This window comes from Cervus canadensis, chromosome 2 (assembly GCF_019320065.1).
Source record: "Cervus canadensis isolate Bull #8, Minnesota chromosome 2, ASM1932006v1, whole genome shotgun sequence".
Lineage (NCBI taxonomy): Eukaryota > Metazoa > Chordata > Mammalia > Artiodactyla > Cervidae > Cervus > Cervus canadensis.
In genome coordinates, this window is record NC_057387.1 from 68,357,144 (window position 1) to 68,376,725 (window position 19,582).

At 35.7% G+C, this 19,582-nt stretch overlaps 1 pseudogene; it reads right to left on the reverse strand.

The window, feature by feature from the left end:
- Nucleotides 1–873: 873 nt before the first annotated feature.
- Nucleotides 874–19,582, reverse strand: part of LOC122428961 — a 39,765-nt pseudogene continuing 21,056 nt past the window's right edge.

Below are 19,582 nucleotides of genomic sequence, written 5' to 3' on the forward strand. Positions count from 1 at the left end.
GGTCTTGAGAAGATTGAAGAAATGTTGAAGTGAGAATACTTGAGTAAATGAGTGATAATAAAATAATTTGGTGAATTAAAGTAGAGCAGAATATAAAAAATTATAGATTTGACAGGTGTTATCATTTTTGATGGTGAAAAGTGGAATATGAACATGTAAGTACTTTCTTAGGGTGGAATAGAGGAAAAGGTAACTGATATTAACTATTTTAAGAAACTGAGGGACCAGAAATGGACCATCTACTATGTTAAGTTGAATGCTGAAATGCTGAGGTTGATAATAGTAATAATAGGTAAGGAAGAACAGTTAGATTTCTGGTAGCTGTGGTTCAGTAAGAGAAATTTATAGAGCCAAAGAGAATAAAATTCCAGGCAGGAGTTGAGGTGAATTGATTGGAAAATGATTTCTAAGGAAAATAGGGAAAAGTTATAATCAGAGAGTAAATGAGTTTAAACCACTTAACTTCATTTAATCTCAAGTTTCTCATAAACAGAGCAAGAGCAATAGGAAAAAGTATTGAGTCTGACAATGGTCTTAATTTCTAGTAAATGTCAAGGAGGTATTTATGCTTTCATAGCTGTGTGCCCTAGACAGATATGTGTTTAGCCAACTACTTTGTCTCATTTTTAGTTTGAAATAACTTTCAAACTTTGAAGAATGATAAGGAAAGATATATAGTTACATACAACTTCTTAGTTGATGCAGAGTGTTTAGTCTTAACCAATTTCTTAAATATTGAAGCAGTTCATTATGTGCTTGTGATTGAGTCAGAGGCACACAAATGGAGTTATTATCATAAATGACATGAATTACATGCTATTTTTTTTTTTCAAATGTTAAATAAGTCATATTTCTGGGATAAAGTTAACTTGGTCACGTGGGGATCAGGTTGATGGTGTTGTCTTGAGCACTGGCGTTGGTTTGGGGAGGTAACAGCACGGGGTAATGTAGCCAATGTTGTGGCCCACGGCAGCATCGGGATTTTTCAGCTCTAGGGGAGGTTCCCGCGTGGCTGAAGAGGACCTGTGGGGCTGTGTGGCTGGCTCTGCCCCGCATGAACTTTTCCAATGACCACATCATCGTCATCCTTAAACACGGTGCTGAAGACTACTGTGACTTTGCCCTTTTTTGACTCAAACATACATGGTCTCATCATCCCTGTAATGGATAACTGCCCTGTTATCTCCTTCCTTGCCTTCTTCTTGGAACTGGAAGTATTTCTCAAAGACAGAGACAAAACAGTTTCGTTTCAACATGCCAGCCTGATGCACGATGAAATCCTTGGATGCAGGCAGATTTTCAAGGTGATATAGCAAAGAGACATTGTATCCTGATTCTGGATTTACCAAGTAACTTCCATACACTGTCTTTAATAACTCATCAGCACCATGTGCCTGAAGTTCCTTGAAGAATTTCAAAGAAAAACTGGCCGTCACTTTTATTTTGTCTCCGTTAGGATTTGAAATATTGTCGAGACCGGCTTGACAAGCAGGGTTTCTGAAAGCGCAATACGGTGAGAGAATGGGAAACAAGACACAAGAATTCAGTGAAAAGCAAGGATCAGGGGACCAACACCGCTCCAAGGTGAAGGTGCCGAAACTGAATCCAACCAGCTTTTTTATACTTTCAGTCACAAAGGAAAGAATACGCGGGGAGCTAAGCTATAACTCATGTGGCCTTCAGGGCCAAAGAACAAAGTGATCATTAACCACTGAGTAATTAAGAAACAGTATCAATAACAAATCAATAACTCAGACTAATATTCTTATCTATAGATTTTCCACCAGATACATAAAACATGTGACTCTGAGACACCAGTTGAGAAACAGTCTGGGGTCAGTTTTCTGACCCCAGGATCATATTTAATTTTCAAGACTATGAACTGTTCCCTCTGGACTTGTTCCGAGAGTCTCGTGCCTTATGCCATCCAGTTTATCAATAACTATAAATTTCTTTTGTGGCCCTTGCAGGGGCCTGCTTTTCTTTTATTCTTCCTGTCTCCTACAAAATATGATAGAGGACTCCATCAAAATCTGCAAAAGATACTTCTACAGCTTCTGGTTTGTTCCCGGCAGCTGCATTCTCAAACTTGAGCGTGAGCGTCTCCTCAATGATGCAGTTGTTCACCTCCAGCAGGATCACGGTGGCCACTGGCCCCTGAAGCCTGAACCTGCCTGGCAAGAAGCCACCGTCGCTGCTGCCTTACGGACAAGCTTGGTCCCCACTCAGCCCCTTGCTCTAGCCAGCCACTTCCAAGAGTTAGGTTTAAATCTACTACTACTTGTCCCTTCTTTTATTTGCTCTTTGTCTGTTCTTGCATTTTAAAATTGAGTATATTTTTTCTGTTTTTACTTTTTGCTTACTGACTACAGTTATTATTTTTTTTTAATTAGTGGTTCCTTCAGGATTTACAGCATACATCTTTAACTTATCACAATCTATCTTTAAGTGTTATTATACCTCTTTACACATAAAGAATAAGAATACCTGCAATAGTATGCTCCCTTACCCAACCCCCCAGTCTTTGTGTTATCTACCTTAAACTTCTGTGTGTTTTAAATTTTATGTTGCATTCTTATTATCTTTCTAAACTGCCATTGTCTCATAAGAAGGATTTATAAGAAAAAAATCTTGTATATTTACACATGCAATTGCCACTACTCTTAAACTCTTCACTCTTTTGTGAAGATTTAATTTCTATCTGATGTAATTTTCCTTTTTTTTGAAAGATTTCCTTTAACATTTCTGATAGGTTTGTCTCCTGGTGATAAATTATTTTAGCTTCTACATAAAAAAAAATATTTCACCTTCCATTTTATAAGATATTTTCTGGAGTTTAAATTCTATGTTGATAATTTTTATCTTTCAGTGAAGTTGTTACTCTACCTCTTACTCCCTTGTCTTGTTTGCAATGAAAAATGTGCTACTATCCTGACCCTGACCTTTTATCTTCTTTTTATAACGCATCTTTCTTTCTTTCTCTAAATGCTTCTAAGAACTTTTCCATTATCCTCAGTTTTAAGTAATTTAATTATAATGTGTCCTGGTGCAGTTTGTTTGGTGCATGTGCTTGGGATTTATTATATCTGTAAGTTTGTAGTTTCCACTGAATTTGAAAAAGAAAATTGTCTTTTTTTTAAGATTAAAATTTTCATTTCTGTAGTTAATTTTTGTGGTTTCTTTCACTATGTGTTCAAGTTTACCAACGTTTTCTTTCTGCAATGTCTAGTTCAGTCACTCAGCAGTGTCCGACACTTTGCAACCCCATGGACTGCAGCCTGCCAGACTTCTCTGCCTGTTACCAACTCACAGAGCTCACTCAAACTCATGTCCATAGAGTCAGTGATGCCATCCAACCATTTCATCCTCTGTCGTCCCCTTCTTCTCCTGCCTGCAATCTTTCCCAGCATCAGTCTTTTCCAATGAGTCAGTTCTTCACATCAGGTGGCCACAGTATTGGAGTTTCAGCTTCAGCATCAGTCCTTCCAATGAATATTCAGGACTGATTTCCCTCAGGATGGACTGGTTGAATCTCCTTGCAGGCCAGGGGACTCTCAAGAGTCTTCTCCAACACCATAGTTCAAAAGCATCAATTCTTCAGCACTAAGCTTTCTTTATAGTCCAACTCTCACAAACATACATGACTACCAGAAAAACCATAGCTTTGGCTAGATGGACCTTTGTTGACAAAGTAATGTGTCTGCTTTTTAATATGCTGTCTAAGTTGGTCATAGCTTTTCTTCCAAGGAGCAGGCGTCTTAATTTCTTGGCTACAGGCACCATCTGCAGTGATTTTGGAGCCCCCAAAAATGAAATCTCTCACTGTTTCCAGGGCTTTCCTGGTGGCTCAGATGGTAAAGAATCTGCCTGCAATGCAGGAGACTTGAGTTTAATCCCTGGATTGGGAAGATTCCCTGAAGAAGGACATGGCAACTCATGCTAGTATTCTTGCCTGGAGAATCGCCATGGACAGAGGAGTCTGGTTGACTACCATTCATAGGGTCACAAACAGTAGGACATGACTGAGTGACTAAGCACACACTGTTTCCATTGTTTCCCCATACTATTTTCCATGAAGTGATGGGACCGGATGCCATTATCTTCATTTTCTGAATGTTGAGTTTTAAGGTAACTTTTCAGTCTCCTCTTTTACATTCATCAAGAGGTTCTTTAGTTCTTCCTCGCTTTCTGCCATAGGATAGTTTCATCTGCATATCTGAGGTTATTGATATTTCTCCCAGCAATCTTGATTCCAGCTTGTGCTTCATCCAGCCCAGCGTTTCTCATGATGTACTCCGCATATAAGTTAAATAAGCAGGGTGGCAGTATACAGCCTTGACATACTCCTTTTCCAATTTGGAACCAGTCTGTTGTTCCATGTACAGTTTTAACTGTTGCTCCTTGACCTGCATACAGATTTCTCAGGAGGCAGGTCAGGTGATCTGTGATTCCCATCTTTTTAAGAATTTTTCTGCAATGTCTAATGTTAATTTCATCCATTGTAATTTTCATCTCATATTTTGCAGTTTTCTTCTCTAGAATTACAGTGTGTCTTTTTACATACATTCTATTTCTGTACTTAAATTCTGAATAGATATAATAGAGCTGTATTAACTGTTTTAACAGCTTTGCTAATTCTTACATCCACATTAGTTCTGGGTCAGTTTAAAATGATTGATTTTTCCCTTCATTCTGCATTCTGTTTTCTACTTTGCAGGCCTGGTGATTTTGATTGGATATAAGACACTGTAAATTTTACCTTTTTCTGTGCTGGATTTTTTTTTTCTGTAATATTCTTGAGATTTGCTCTTGGATATAGTTAAGTTACTTAGAAACAGTGTGTCTTTTCAAATATTACCTTTAAGTTTTGTTTTGCATTTGCAGAGAAGTGTTAATACTGGAGTAATTATTCCCATCTACTTAGAAATGGCTCTTCTGAGTTATTTATTCAATGCTTCATGAATTAAAAGGTGTTCATTCACTGATAGAAACAGTCACTATTCCAGACCCTATGTGAACACTGACCACTATTCCTTCTAATCCTTTGGGTGATTCTTTCCCTGAGTAGCTTTTGGGTATGTACACAGTCACCACTACTCTGCTGAATACCACAGGAGAACCCTCTGCAGACCTCTGTTTTTCTTTTTTTTCTCCATACTCTGTCCTGCAAACTCTACCCACCTTGGTCTCCCTAGACTCTTAGCAATGGCTTCTCATCTCTGGCAGTCCGCTGAGCTCTGTCTGCATTTCCTGCCCTGTCTTGTGGCCTGAAAACTGCAATTTCAGAGCTATCCTCTACTGTTTTTCATCAATCAAGGGATGCAATCATTCATTGCCTGATATCAAATGTCTTAAAAACAGGCTATTATTATGACACAGGTTATTTAATATATGAAGCTATGGCTTTTCACGTGTGCGTGCTAAGTTGTTTTAGTCATGTCCAACTCTTTGTGACCCTATGAACTGTAGCCTGGCAGGCTTCTCTGCCCATGTGATTTTCCAGGCAAGAATACTAAAATGGATTGTCATGCTCTCCTCCACAGGATCTTCATGACCCAGGGAATGAACCCACATCTCTTATATCTCCTACATTGTCAAGCTGGTGGCTTTTCACATAGGATTGTAAATTAATTTTAGCCCAGTTACTTGGTATTGTTTAGAAGTAGAAGTTTCATGGATTTGTGTTTGCTTTGAATGACTATCCTTCAGTTCAGTTCAGTTCAGTCACTCAGTCGTGTCTGACTCTTTGCGACCCCATGAATTGCAGCACGTCAGGCCTTCCTGTTCATCACCAGCTCCCAGAGTTCACTCAAACTCATGTCCATCGAGTCGGTGTTGCCATCCAGCCATCTCATCCTCTGTCATTCCTTTCTCCTCCTACGCCCAATCCCTCCCAGCATCAGGGTCTTTTCCAAGAGTCAACTCTTCCCATGAGGTGGCCAAAGCATTGGAGTTTCAACTTCAGCATCAGTCCTTCCAATGAACATCCTGGACTGATCTCCTTTAGGATGGATTGGTTGGATCTCCTTGCAGCCCAAGGGAGTCTCAAGAGTCTTCTCCAACACCACAGTTCAAAAGCATCAATTCTTCGGTGCTCAGCTTTCTTCACAGTCCAACTCTCATATCCACACATCTACTGGAAAAACCATAGCTTTGACTAGACGGACCTTTGTTGGCAAATTAATGTCTCTGCTTTTTAATATGCTATCTAGGTTGGTCATAACTTTCCTTCCAAGCAGTAAGCGTCTTTTAATTTCTTGGCTGCAATCACCATCTGCAGTGATTTTGGAGCCCCAGAAAATAAAGTCTAACACCGCTTCCAATGTTTCCCCATCTATTTTCCATGAAGTGATGGGACCAGATGCCATGATCTTAGTTTTCTGAATGTTGAGCTTTAAGCCAACTTTTTCACTCTTCTCTTTCACTTTCATCAAGAGGCTTTTTAGTTCCTCTTCACTTTCTGCCATAAGGGTGGTGTCATCTGCATATCTGAGGTTATTGATATTTCTCCCAGGAATCTTGATTCCAGCTTGTGCTTCTTCCAGCCCAGAGTTTCTCATGATGTACTCTGGATATAAGTTAAATAAGCAGGGTGACAATATACAGCCTTGATGTACTCCTTTTCCTATTTGGAACCAGTCTGTTGGTCCATGCAGTTCTAACTGTTGCTTCCTGACCTGCATATAGGTTTCTCAAGAGGTGGGTCAGGTGGTCTGGTATTCCCATCTTCAGAATTTTCCACAGTTTATTGTGATCCACACAGTCAAAGGCTTTGGCATAGTCAATAAAGCAGAAATAGATGTTTTTCTGGAACTCTCTTGCTTTTTCGATGATCCAGCGGATGTTGGCAATTGGATCTCTGGTTCCTCTGCCTTTTCTAAAACCAGCTTGAACATCTGGAAGTTCACGGTTCATGTATTGCTGAAACCTGGCTTGGAGAATTTTGAGCATTACTTTACGAGCGTGTGAGATGAGGGCAATTGTGCGGTAGTTTGAGCATTCTTTGGCATTGCCTTTCTTTGGGATTGAAATGAAAACTGACCTTTTCCAGTCCTGTGGCCACTGTTGAGTTTTCCAAATTTGCTGGCATATTGAGTGCAGCACTTTCACCACTTAATCTTTCAGGATTCGAAATAGCTCAACTGGAATTCCATCACCTCCACTAGCTTTGTTCATAGTGATGCTTTCTAAGGCCCACCTGACTTCACATTCCAGGATGTTTGGCTCTAGGTTAGTGATCACACCATCATGATTATCTGGGTAGTGAAGAACTTTTTTGTACAGTCCTTCTATGTATTCTTGCCACCTCCTCTTAATATCTTCTGCTTCTGTTAGATCCATACAATTTAGAGGTGACTATCCTTAAGTTGACCCATTTCCATTTTCTTTTTACATTTGAGAATTATGGGATAGAAATGAAGAAATAGAACTCTATTTATACATTCTGAAAAATCTTTGTGTTATCAAATAAAAAATTATAAAAAAAGATGTATTATTTACTCAAAATGGGTATATAGGAAAAATATTGCTTTGCCAATCACCATAGCTAAAAAGAGACAGGATTTTATTTTTGTTTCTTTGCCTGTTTTAAGGGATGCGTCATCCTTCAGGATTGGTGGGTTGATCTAACATAGGATATGCCAGATCAACAGAATATGTACATTTTAAGCTTTAGAAAATCACTCTCTTCTTTAATTTTTTTAACTTAGAGTTTTATATAAAATAATTTCTTCTCATACACTTCCCTGTTGCCTGCTCTTCATACTCTGAAAGCATAAGCATTTTTCCATCTTGATTCATGTCATTACATGTACATCCGTTTGATAATTCATGGAACAATCTATTCAATTAGTTTCTAAACTTCTTTAACTTTAATGGTCTCCAAATCATCCTATATCAGGATCTTGGTTATACTCTTGACATTACTATGTCTTGATAATATTATTATTATGCAATACCCCCAAAATCTTAAATCAATTCCATTTCTCTCCAAATGTTATTTTTCCCTTATTGCATTCCACTTGCCTTCCATTTTATTTTTTTTCCAGTTAATATTCTACAATTTATTAAAGTAATCAATTCTTTATAACATTCTAATTTCTTCTGACTGATTCTATTCCAGGAATAATTTGGAGAAACATCATTCCTACATGAACTCACCATTTAGTTTCTCCACACCTGCCCTTATGAAGCTAACCATTGATGTGAAAATAATATACAATTAATATAGAGGTCAGGAAAAATTTATGACTGCCACACTAAAAAAGAATCTACATATTGCCCAATAATCCTCCACATTCCACTAGTAATCACCATCTTAAGTGATCCATATAGACTATTTCAATTGCCTTGTGCCTCAGAGCACCCACATTTCTTCCTTAGTCTCTCTACATTTCAATATCTTACCATTTATTTCTTGCTATTTATAGATATTTGTAAGCAAATATTTTGTTTTTATTTGATGAATGGAAAATGTTGTCTCCATATAGTGTCTTTAAATTCTCATACTCCATTTAACCCTTTCAGACACATTCCAGTGTGGCTTCAATCCTCTACTTACTGAAAAGCTTCTTTACTATCACAAATGACCCATGTCTCCAAATAATGCATTTCTAATTCTTCAATTTCCTCAAAATCTCCTTGGTAGTCAAATGTGTTGTTAACTTTCTTCTTGTAGCTGCACTCACTCACACACTCCTGGAGTTATATTCCTACCTCACTGGCTTCTCCTGAAATCATTTTCTTTATCCTTTATCATATGCAAAAAACTGTTGACTTTTCTTATGGTTCTTCTTTTTGTCTCTAGGATCTTTCCATAGACAATCTTATTTAAGTCCAGGACTTTAGCTGGCTACCATACTATTCATAAGCTCTTCTTATCTATTTTTTTTAATGATACATAGAGAAACTTAAAACATCAGAAATATCTTTGATTCTTTGATTTCTCACTTTATCTTATCTCCCAAATGTAACTCATTTTTAAGTTTGATATATTCTACATTAAAACACATCTTTAATCAGATCTCTGTTTTACAGTGAAGTCGTGCAGCATCATAATTAAGAGTGTGGACTGTGATATAAAGCTTCCTGATGCCCATTCTCTTCTATCACTAGTAGCATGATCTGTGGGAAGTAATAACTCCTCCAAGCTGTATCTTCTCATCATAAGAACTCATACATAAAATGTTTAGCATGTGCTGACATATACTCTTAACAAATATTAATTCAAAATGAATTTAAATATAAAACACAAAACTGTAAAACTCCTAGAGGATAGATAGGAGACAATCAAGATGACCTTGAATATGGCAATCACTTTTTAGATATAACAGCAAAGACACAATTCATGAAATAAATAACTGATAAGCTGGACTTCATTTAATTTTAAAAATTGTGCTATGTGAAATACCTATCAAGAGAATGAAATGGCAAGCCACAGAATGAGAGAAAACATTTCCCAAAGACACATCTGATCAAAAACAAATATTTAAAATATACAAAGAACACTTAGAAGTCAATAACAAAGAAGGAAAAATACTATATGATTAAACAATGAGCCAAAAATCCCAAGAGACACCTCACCAACAAGATATAAAGATAGAAAATAAGCATATATAAAGCTATTCCACATCATATACCACCAGAGAAATGCAATTTAAAAAAATTAGATGCCATTGAACACCTATTATGATTGCTAAAATCTGGAACACTGATAACTCCAAACACTAGCAAGGATTTGGAGCAAGAGGAACACTCATTATTGCTGGTAAGAATGCAAGATGGGTCAGCCACTTTGGAAGGCAGTTTGGCAGTTTTTTACTAAGCTAAGTATAAGATTCAACATTTATTCTCTGTGATATTTACCAAAAAGTAGTTCAGAACTTAACAACAACAACAACAAAAAAAAAACTGCACTAGGATGTTTATAGCAACTTTGTTTACAATTGCCAAAACTTAAAAGCAACCAAGATATCCTCCAGTAATTGAGTGGATGAATAAATTGCAGTATATCCAGAAAGAAGAATATTAGTAAGACATGAGCGATCAAGCCATGAAAATACAGTGAGGAAACTTAAATACACTTTACTAAGTGAAAGAAGCCAATCTGAAAAAGCTACATACTATCTAACTATATGACATTCTGGAAAAGAAAAAAAAAAAATTGAAGACAGTAAAAAGATCAGTGGATTCCTAGGGTAAAAGGCTAGAAAGAGGAATAGGCAGAACAGAGGACTTTTAAGGCAGAAAAATTTTTTTTATACCATACCATAATGATGGACACATATCATCATACATTTGTTCAAATTCATAGGATGTATAACCTAAGGTAAACTAGGGTTTACCAAGAGTAAAACCAAAGGTAAGCTATGGTCTTTGAATGACTGTAATGTATTAATGTACCTCATCCTTGGTTAAAAAATATATATATATTTTGGTGAGTGATGTTGATAATAGGGGAGGCTATGCATATGAGGGGGCAAGAGACATAAGAATGAACTTGGTACTTTTGTCTCAACTTTGTTGTAAACCTGGAGCTGTTTGAAAAAAAAAAATCAAAAAATAAACTTCACAAACCTCAGAGGATAATGAATATCCAGGATGGTATGTGGCACATCATAGAGTTTCTATAAAGGTTAGTTATTATAATTATTGTTGTCACTGTTAATTTTATCAACCATGCTCAATACTGCAATCCTAGTTTATGTCAATAAAAGTTATGTTCTGCAGTATCATTTAACTGACTTCTCTCCTTTCAATTTTGCACCTTTTCTATATATACTTATCTAGTAGGCAGTAGGAATGAGCTTTTAAAATGTAAATTGGAATCACATTATTCTTCTAATTTAAAATCCTCTGTGCTATCCTTTTTCACTTAGATTGATTTTGAAAATACTTATGTTCTGTGATGCCAAATATGATCTGGTCCCTGACAATTTTCCAACTTGAAAACTTGCTACTCTTCATCATGTTTCATTCATACCACTTAGCTGAAAGAGGTTTCTCTTCCTAAATGATATCCCAACCTTTCTCCTATCTGCCCTTCTTTCCCCTGGCCCTCCCCATCCCCCTGACCCATGACATTTTATCTTTCTGGAATACCCCTTCAAATCACTCTTCACTTCATCTATTTCTTTCAAACTTCAGATTGCAACTTAAATAACACTTCCTCAGACAGACCTTCTCTGACCACAGTCAATCTTAAAAATCTCATTAAAATTTTTTTAAACTTAATTTTGTTTAATTAATTAATTAGACTGTGCAGGCTCTTCAGTGCTGTGCAGACTCTTCTCTAGTTGTGATGAGCGGGGGCCACTCGCCAGTTGCAGTGCCCAGGAAGCTTCTCCTGTTGCAGAGCACGGGTTATAGAGCGGGTGGGTTTCAGTAGTTGAAGCATGCGGGCTCAGCATTTTCATTTCCCGGGCTCTAGAGCACATGCTCAACAGTTGTGATGCAATGACTTAGTTGCTCCACAGCAGGTAGGATTTTCCCAGAACAGGGATCAAACCTGTGTTTCCTGCATTGGCAGGCAAATTCTTTACCACTGAGCCACCAGGGAAACCGCTCATTCTTTACCCTTACAAAAATTTCTGTTTTTTTCTGGACCATATCATAGTTTCTAATTAAATCTTAACATATGTATTACTTGCATATTGCCTGTTCCCCACATGACTCCATGATGGTTATGTCTATGACCATGTTGTTAATCACAGTGTACTAAGAGACTTGTGTAAAACATAGGAAATGGTCCAAATCTAATAAAATTTTGGTTAAATAAATAAACACTCAAAGAATTAACTGAAAGGATATGCATTTTGATTAACTATTAAGGATGAAAATTAGGAACTGCATATTTTCAAAGTGCTTATAAAATATTAATTTAGCTAATACTTACTGACTACCAAGTATCTACCAGGCTATTAAGCTAATGTATATTTCTCAAAAAAAATCTATAAAATCAACACAATTGTATCCATTTTTCTGATTTTAAAAAAATTGTTCAATTGGATTATGTAACATGTCAAATTACCCAATTTGTAACGAACAAAGTCTCAGATCTATGATGTTCCAGGATCTTACTACAATACAGCATGGCTATCAATACAGATTAGACATTGTGCATTCAAAATTGCTAATTTATCAGAAAATTACCTCAGAAACCGAGGTACACAGAGACAAAATGCCTTTCCAAATGCTATAGAATTAACGAACAAGAGAGAAGGCCTCTGGACTTCCATCCTAAGTGTCTTTATCTCCCGTGTTGAAATACAAAGAGCAGCTAAAACAATAGTCAATCATTTCAGAAAATCTTAATAACTTATCTTGTTCCAGCAGGAGGTCTACAAATAATTTGCACCATTGTTAAAGAGTTTTCTTCTTTCCTTAGAGGGATTATGCCTCTTCAGTGCTTCAGGTTTTTAAAAGGTGTTATATTAGCCTTTGCAATTTGACACTTTTGAAGCACAAGGAAAAAAAATCCAGCATATTGCAAGAAATATGTGTTCTAATCAATGATTACTTTTTGGGTCTTTTAAATTTTCATCATAACATATTTTCATTATATTCTAGAAAAATATATTATTAAACAGAAGTTTTTAAGATATTCAGACTTTCGCATCATTGGTAAACTTGAAAGCTATTCTAAAAGCAGAATGAAGTTGGAGATGGAGATGGGAGGGCGGTTCAGATGGGAGGGCGGTTCAATAGGGAGGGGTTATATGTATACCTGTGCAGATTCATGTTGAAGTTTGACAGAAAACAACAAAATTCTGCAAAGCATTTATCCTTCAATTAAAAAATAAATAAATTAAGAAAAAATAGAAGCAGGATGACAGCAAGAAGCAAGACAGAATAATCATTGAAAGATAATCAACCAGTTTTTACAAGATATCATGTCTGTCTACCTAGCATATTTATATTGTTCTGAAAAGATGATTATTATCATATTTATTATAATATGATATATATTATACCTAACATATCAGGAATGTTTTATGTTTTAACAAAAGGATTTAGACCCAACAGCAACAAAAGAATGTCAATAATAACACTTCTCATAAATAGATAATATTTATTTTAAAAAAAAAAGGTTGCGAGCACTGTGCTCTGATCATCTTTTTCATGCTCCATCTCATTTAATCTTCGCAATAACTTATTATTAAAAAGAAAATACCTTTGTCATTCCATTTCACTCATAAGAAAATTGCACTTCGGGGACTTTAATTAACACCTATGACTTCCTTGCTGGTAATGAAAGAAGTGTCATTCTGACCTAGATCTCCTTGGATCCCAAGTCCATCAACTTATCCAACACAATAAAGTTGAACACTAAAATGATACTTTTGGAAAGGGTAATATTTCTCAACACTGTTAGAATATGCTTCAGAAGTTCCCCAGTGTGTCGTGAAGGGTTAAGAATCATTAACCTACACCAATAGCTTCTTAAGAACTTGCAAATAGGAACAAAGCAAATTATACACATTTCCTCCAAATTGAGTAAACACAGTTCTGTATATACTGGATCAAAAAATGATTGAGATATACATGCATGGCCGCTGAAGTGGGTTGGAAGGAAGCAGTGTTTCAAGCAGAAAGTGAGTCACGGAGAGAAGAAAAGAAAGGGGGACTTTGTTATAATGAGTGTAACTCAATGTGATTAAAGCTTATAGTGTGAAGGTGTACCTAGTTAACCTCCCTCACCTGATAACCTTAGCAAAATCATTGTCGTTTCTTCTCAGGGATCCATATCATTCAATTTCCCTTTCTGTGAAGTAATTCTTACCTTGAAATAATAAATCTTACACCATGGGATCAATGTGAGAATTGGGTATATCAAATGTAGTGTTATTTAAGCAGGAACTTAATATATAACAGTTCAATTGCTGGATGAAAGGGTAGATGAGAGGATGTGGTAAAATGAACTTCACAGGTAGGCATGAGGAAAAGTGAGGGGGGCAAAGAATATTTTGTTATATTTGAAGTTTCAAATATATTCTGAATATGATTTTTATTTCAAAAAAAAAAAAACAAGATTCTAACCACACAAAAGAATTTATAGTGAAAAACCAATGTATGGCCACATTTGAGTTATAAATAAATCACCGTTCTGTTCCTATGTTGCCAGATTCAGAAAATCTACTGAAGTAGATTGCATGCTCTGTTTCCGTGATTCAGGGAGACTACAGAATCAGGGAAACAGAGCATGCAATTTATTTCAGTAACCCACACGTGAAGTTATTAGTCAGCAGTGTGCCCCACTATCCCATGCCTCAAGAAAAGCCAAAGATTTAGGGATGGAAAGGAGAGGACTGTAGTTGATATTTAGGAGGTTAGAGGGATAAGTTATGGTGAACAACTGGATATGGGTATACAATCAGCATCTGACAAATCTAGGTTTCTACTTTAGACATTATTTAACCAGATAATGGTTGGGAGCTTGGGAGAAGGGAATTGAGTTAAGTTTTGCCCATTTGGGGATTATAAAACAGGAAAAAACTAGTTGGCATGAACAGGAAGCTGCTACATATTTATAGTAAGAATACCACTTTTATTTTGAAAAGAAGCATTTATGATCAAAGAGCAAAAGGTCTCATTTCCTACTAATGCTCCTCAGTATATAATAAATGCAAAGACAAGTTCCACCAGTAATATAATTCCAAATAAATGGGATAAAAAATGAAATCATGCTGATTGTGTTCATATTAAACATGTTTACCTAAATCCTCTATTACTTTCCTAGAAACTAAGAAAGCTTCAAGGAGATCCAACCAGTCCATCCTAAAGGAAATCAGTCCTGGGTGTTAATTGGAAAGACTGATGCTGAAGCTGAAACTCCAATACTTTGGCCACCTCATGCAAAGAGTTGACTCATTGGAAAAGACCCTGATGCTGGGAGGGATTGGGGGGCAGGAGGAAATGGGTATGACAGAGGATGAGATGGCTGGATAGCATCACTGACTTGATGGACGTGAGTTTGAGTAAACTCCGGGAGTTGGTGATGGAGAGGGAGGCCTGGCGTGCTGCGATTCATGGGGGTGCAAAGAGTCGGACACGACTGAGTGACTGAACTGAACTGAACTGGACTGGAGAAAGTTGCAAAGTTAAAAACAGGATTTTATTAATGTAGATAAAGGCTATGTTTTGCTTTGCTTTGATGATGTAGCAAACACCTGTAATCCTTGAACTACACCATGACACAGGCAACTAACTCTGCTAAATATACAAAGAGCTGATTCATTCATGTGTTTCATAAAATATTCATGAATTTTAATCTTTGTTCATAATGAAGCTTTTCCAAGAACAATAGGAATACACTTAATTCCAAAATTAAAATGACACAATCTGGGATACAATTTTATACTATGTTTACACTGAATAAAAGTAACCTCAATATCTAGAATCCTAGAGACTCTGACATGTAAGATTTGAGAAGTTACATGTTCTCAAGCTAAACGAATAACTGATATAAAAAGGTAAGGGAAAGGTTTTAAGTTCTTCTCTACAATGAAAACTCTATGTTGTAAATAGCAGAAAATCAAATGAAAACCAGTTTAAGGAATAATGTGAAGTGAAAAGTGAAAGTGTTAGTCACTCAGTTGTGTCTAACTCTTTGTGACCCCATGAACTGTAGCCTCTGTCCATGGAATTCTCCAGGCAAGAATATCGGAGTGGGTTGCCATTCCCTTCTTCAGGGGATCTTCCTGACCCAGGGATTGAACCTGGATCTCTGCATTGCAGGCAGTTTCTTTACCGTCTGAGCAACCAGGAAAGAAACTCATGCAATTCAACTCTAGAAAGTTGGATGTGACTTTGAGAGTGGCTAAGTTCAGAATTGCCTCAGTTAGCTTTTGGTTGAGTATCTGCCATTCCTTAATGTTGCTCATTTGCCCCAGATTTCTTCAACTTTACAATAACGTCAACATACCAAGTGGACAGGAGAGTGGACAGGACAGGAGATTTCCTTTAGAAAATTGGTTCTCATTAGCTTTGATTGGCTTCGCTTGGATTCATGACCCTCCCTAAAGAAATGTTTATAGCAAGAAAAATGAAACGTGTTGACTGGTTTTCTCAAATTACATCTTCCGACTCTGGTGACCAGAAATGAGGCTGACTTCATCCAAAACATATGAGCTGAGGTTGAAGTAGTTATGATGTTTCACAAAATAAACTGATGACTGTTGATAGGTGCAGAGAGTGTTGATGCTGCACTTCAAAATTAGTAAATTTCTAATCGGTATAAAAAACTTACAAATTTTCTGGCCCATATCAAGAAAACAAAAATCTTAATCAATATATATTAGATAGTTCTCTGGAATTCTAGACGCACTGAATTTTTCAAGTTACTATAATGTACAAGCAATGACAATAAAAACCTAAAGGATTTATTTATATGACTAGGTAATTATTCATGATATATGTATCAAATAAGAGCCAAAAAAGTTCACCTGTAAGATATTCTATTTTCACTGATCAGATTGACAATTTTTAGAAGATACTGTTAATTAGTCAGGGTGGAATGACATAAATCTCAAGTACAGCTTGGAAAATGAAAATTTCTATGAAATTTCTGAGCAACTATCAATGTAAATCAAGATCCTCAATATGGCATAATGCTTAAAAATTGGAAGCAATATAAATTTCAAATAATGTTTAGATATTTTATGATACTTTCAAGTGATTTTTAATATTCATACTATGGGATCACATCAAATGTTTTGAAAACTATGTCACTATGTGGGAAAATGCTTATCACACAATGTGAAATTAAATACCAGAGAATTTTTCACATGTAAGATATATATATGTGAAATATAATATAAATGTGTATGTATGTATGTATATATATAAAACATATATTACACACATTTGTATTCACATACACATCAAGAATTGTACAAAACAATAATTGTGGTTTTCTTTGAACTTCCCTAGTGGCTTAGCAGTGAAGAATCTGTCTGCCAATGCAGGAGATGTGGTTTTAACCCCTGGGTCAGGAAGATTCCCTGGAGAAAGAAATGGTAATTCATTCCAGTATTCTTGCCTGAAAAATCCCATTGACAGAAGTACCTAGAAGGCTACAGTACATGGGTTCACAAAGAGTCAGACATGACTGAGCACTTATGCACACACATATCATATATTCTTTATATTTCAAATATCCTTCAAGAAATACAATTTGTTTTTTTAATTCAGAAAGTTACTTTTATTTTATACTAGAGTATAGCTGATTAACAATGCTGTGTCAGTTTCAGATATATAGCAAAGTGATACATGTGTCTATTCTTTTTCAAATTATTTTCCCATTTAGGTTCTTCTATAATATTGAGCAGAATTACCTGTGCTATACAGTGGGAACTTATTGGTTATCCATTTTACATACAGCAGTGTGAACATGTCAATTATAACTTAAATCATAATCGTATCTCCTTCCTATACTATTGATTCAATTCAGGTGATCATCATCTCTTCTCTGTCATTACAATATTCAAATTAGTTTTCTCCCTGCCTCTTTGCCTCATATGCATTATCTTGAGCTTTGACGTTTATTGTTCTAAAACATATATTTGACTGTAATCGTTCCATATTTTAAGATATTCAAGGTTTTCTGGTACTGACTATATCAATAATCTTTAACATTTTATGAATAGTCTTTCACAAGCTGCCCTCAGGACTTATCCAGTTTCATATTCTGCTCCTGTCTATTCATGACTTATAATACTTCTTTGGCTCCAGTGCTCCAACATGCTTGGAAAGTTACATACTCTTTCATGATTCTGGGTAATGGCTTATGCCATTCTAGACCCTAAAATGTCTTTTATTTTCTTTCCCCTTCCCAGTTGCCAAAGCCTCACTAAAATGTTTTCTACTCTATTAAAATCTCCCCTGATTCTCCAGAGAGGTAGACTTAGTCTATCTTCCTGTATCTCCCTTGCACAGAAAACCATTTGGTAAATGAATAAGTAAATAAACACATGAGTACTTTAATTAGTCTGAAAGAAGTCACAAAAGGTTTTGAAATCCTAAAGGAATTGTATTCATAATTCTTCTGAGAACTTAAATAAGCTGCCATTAGAATACAATTCCTCTTAGTATGTCACACTTCTTTCTTCTACTTTAGCTTCAATGACATCTGCTCTCTCAGATCTTTCATTTCCTCTTTGTTGATTGATATTCAGTAGTTTCTGTTATATCCCACACCTCCACCCACAGATGCACCTCAAAATATATACTCCTCTACCTATGCTTTCCTCTAAGGGAGTTATATAATTCCAGCTTATTTATAAAGCCATATTGTGTGGATTTACAACTTCAATTTTAGCTTTAAACTCATATTTAAGTTTTTATTTAATAAATATATATTAGTTCAACATGTGAAACTATTCCTACAACTGAACTCACCATTATTCATTTTGTTTTAGACATCATCTTTAGCAATAAAGGCTAGAGGTCTCAAAAATCTTTCTTTCTTAGTTCTTTATCTCATACCAGTAATCCTCATTTTAATTGATGTCATCCATATATTATCATTTTCTACATATCATTTCAAATCTCTCTTCCTAGTACCTAATTCAAGTTTCTATTTCTCTAGTTTATACAGTTAAAATGTATCTTGCTTGTTCTTGTTTCCCAAACTTTTCTAAACTATATTTATCTATATGTATTATTTTACATATAGAGAGGAATTTTATGCTAATAGTTAAAGAACATAGATTTTGAGTTAGATAATCCTAACTTTGATCTTTTTTTCAATCACTCAAGGTAATCTTTGGAACAACACTTAGCTACTTTAAACTTCAATATTGTCTCTCAAATGTAGATAATAAAACTTGCCTCTCAATTTGTAAAAGGAAAATTTTAATTGCATGATGTTTTAGATGTAAGGGCTCAATCCTTTTCATCAAATATATGAAGATGGCTATGTATTTTTTACTGTAAAACTAATGAATAGTGGAGCATTGAAAAGGAAAATTAGCCCTATTTCCATATCATGTTCAAGATCAATTTTGAAATTACAAAATCTTTAATAGATTTGGGATTGAAATGTGGCTTTTATTATTATTATGATCATATTGTAAAGTGTGACTTGTATTTGTGGCCATGGAGGTATCCTAAATTTGGATCCCAGAATTGAACAGACTTAAACACCTGGTCCCAAGTAATACTAAGTGGGAGAGGTCTCCACATAGAAGCAAAACACACTTCCTGTAAAATTTATGGCACAGAGGAAAGAAGAATGCATACTCCCATGAATATCTCACTTCTAGGATCACAGAGACAGATGTAATTGGGCTACATATGCTGTTTTTTCTTTGTAAATTCACCAGGCAGATCTGATATCTCCTCTGCCCCTTGAAAGAAGTGAGTGAGCAGGTGAAGAAAGAGGATAGGAAAAAGTACATAAAGGGAAACCTTTGGAGTGGGGAAAAACAGTCCCTTCATAAGGATGACAAAGCCCTTACTATATGCTGAGTCTAACAGATGCCCAACAAATGGTAACTTCTTTTATAGATTTATCTTCAAAAATAAATTTTACTTTTAAAATTTATTTGTTTATTTTTGACTGTGCTGGGTCTTTGTTGCTGCC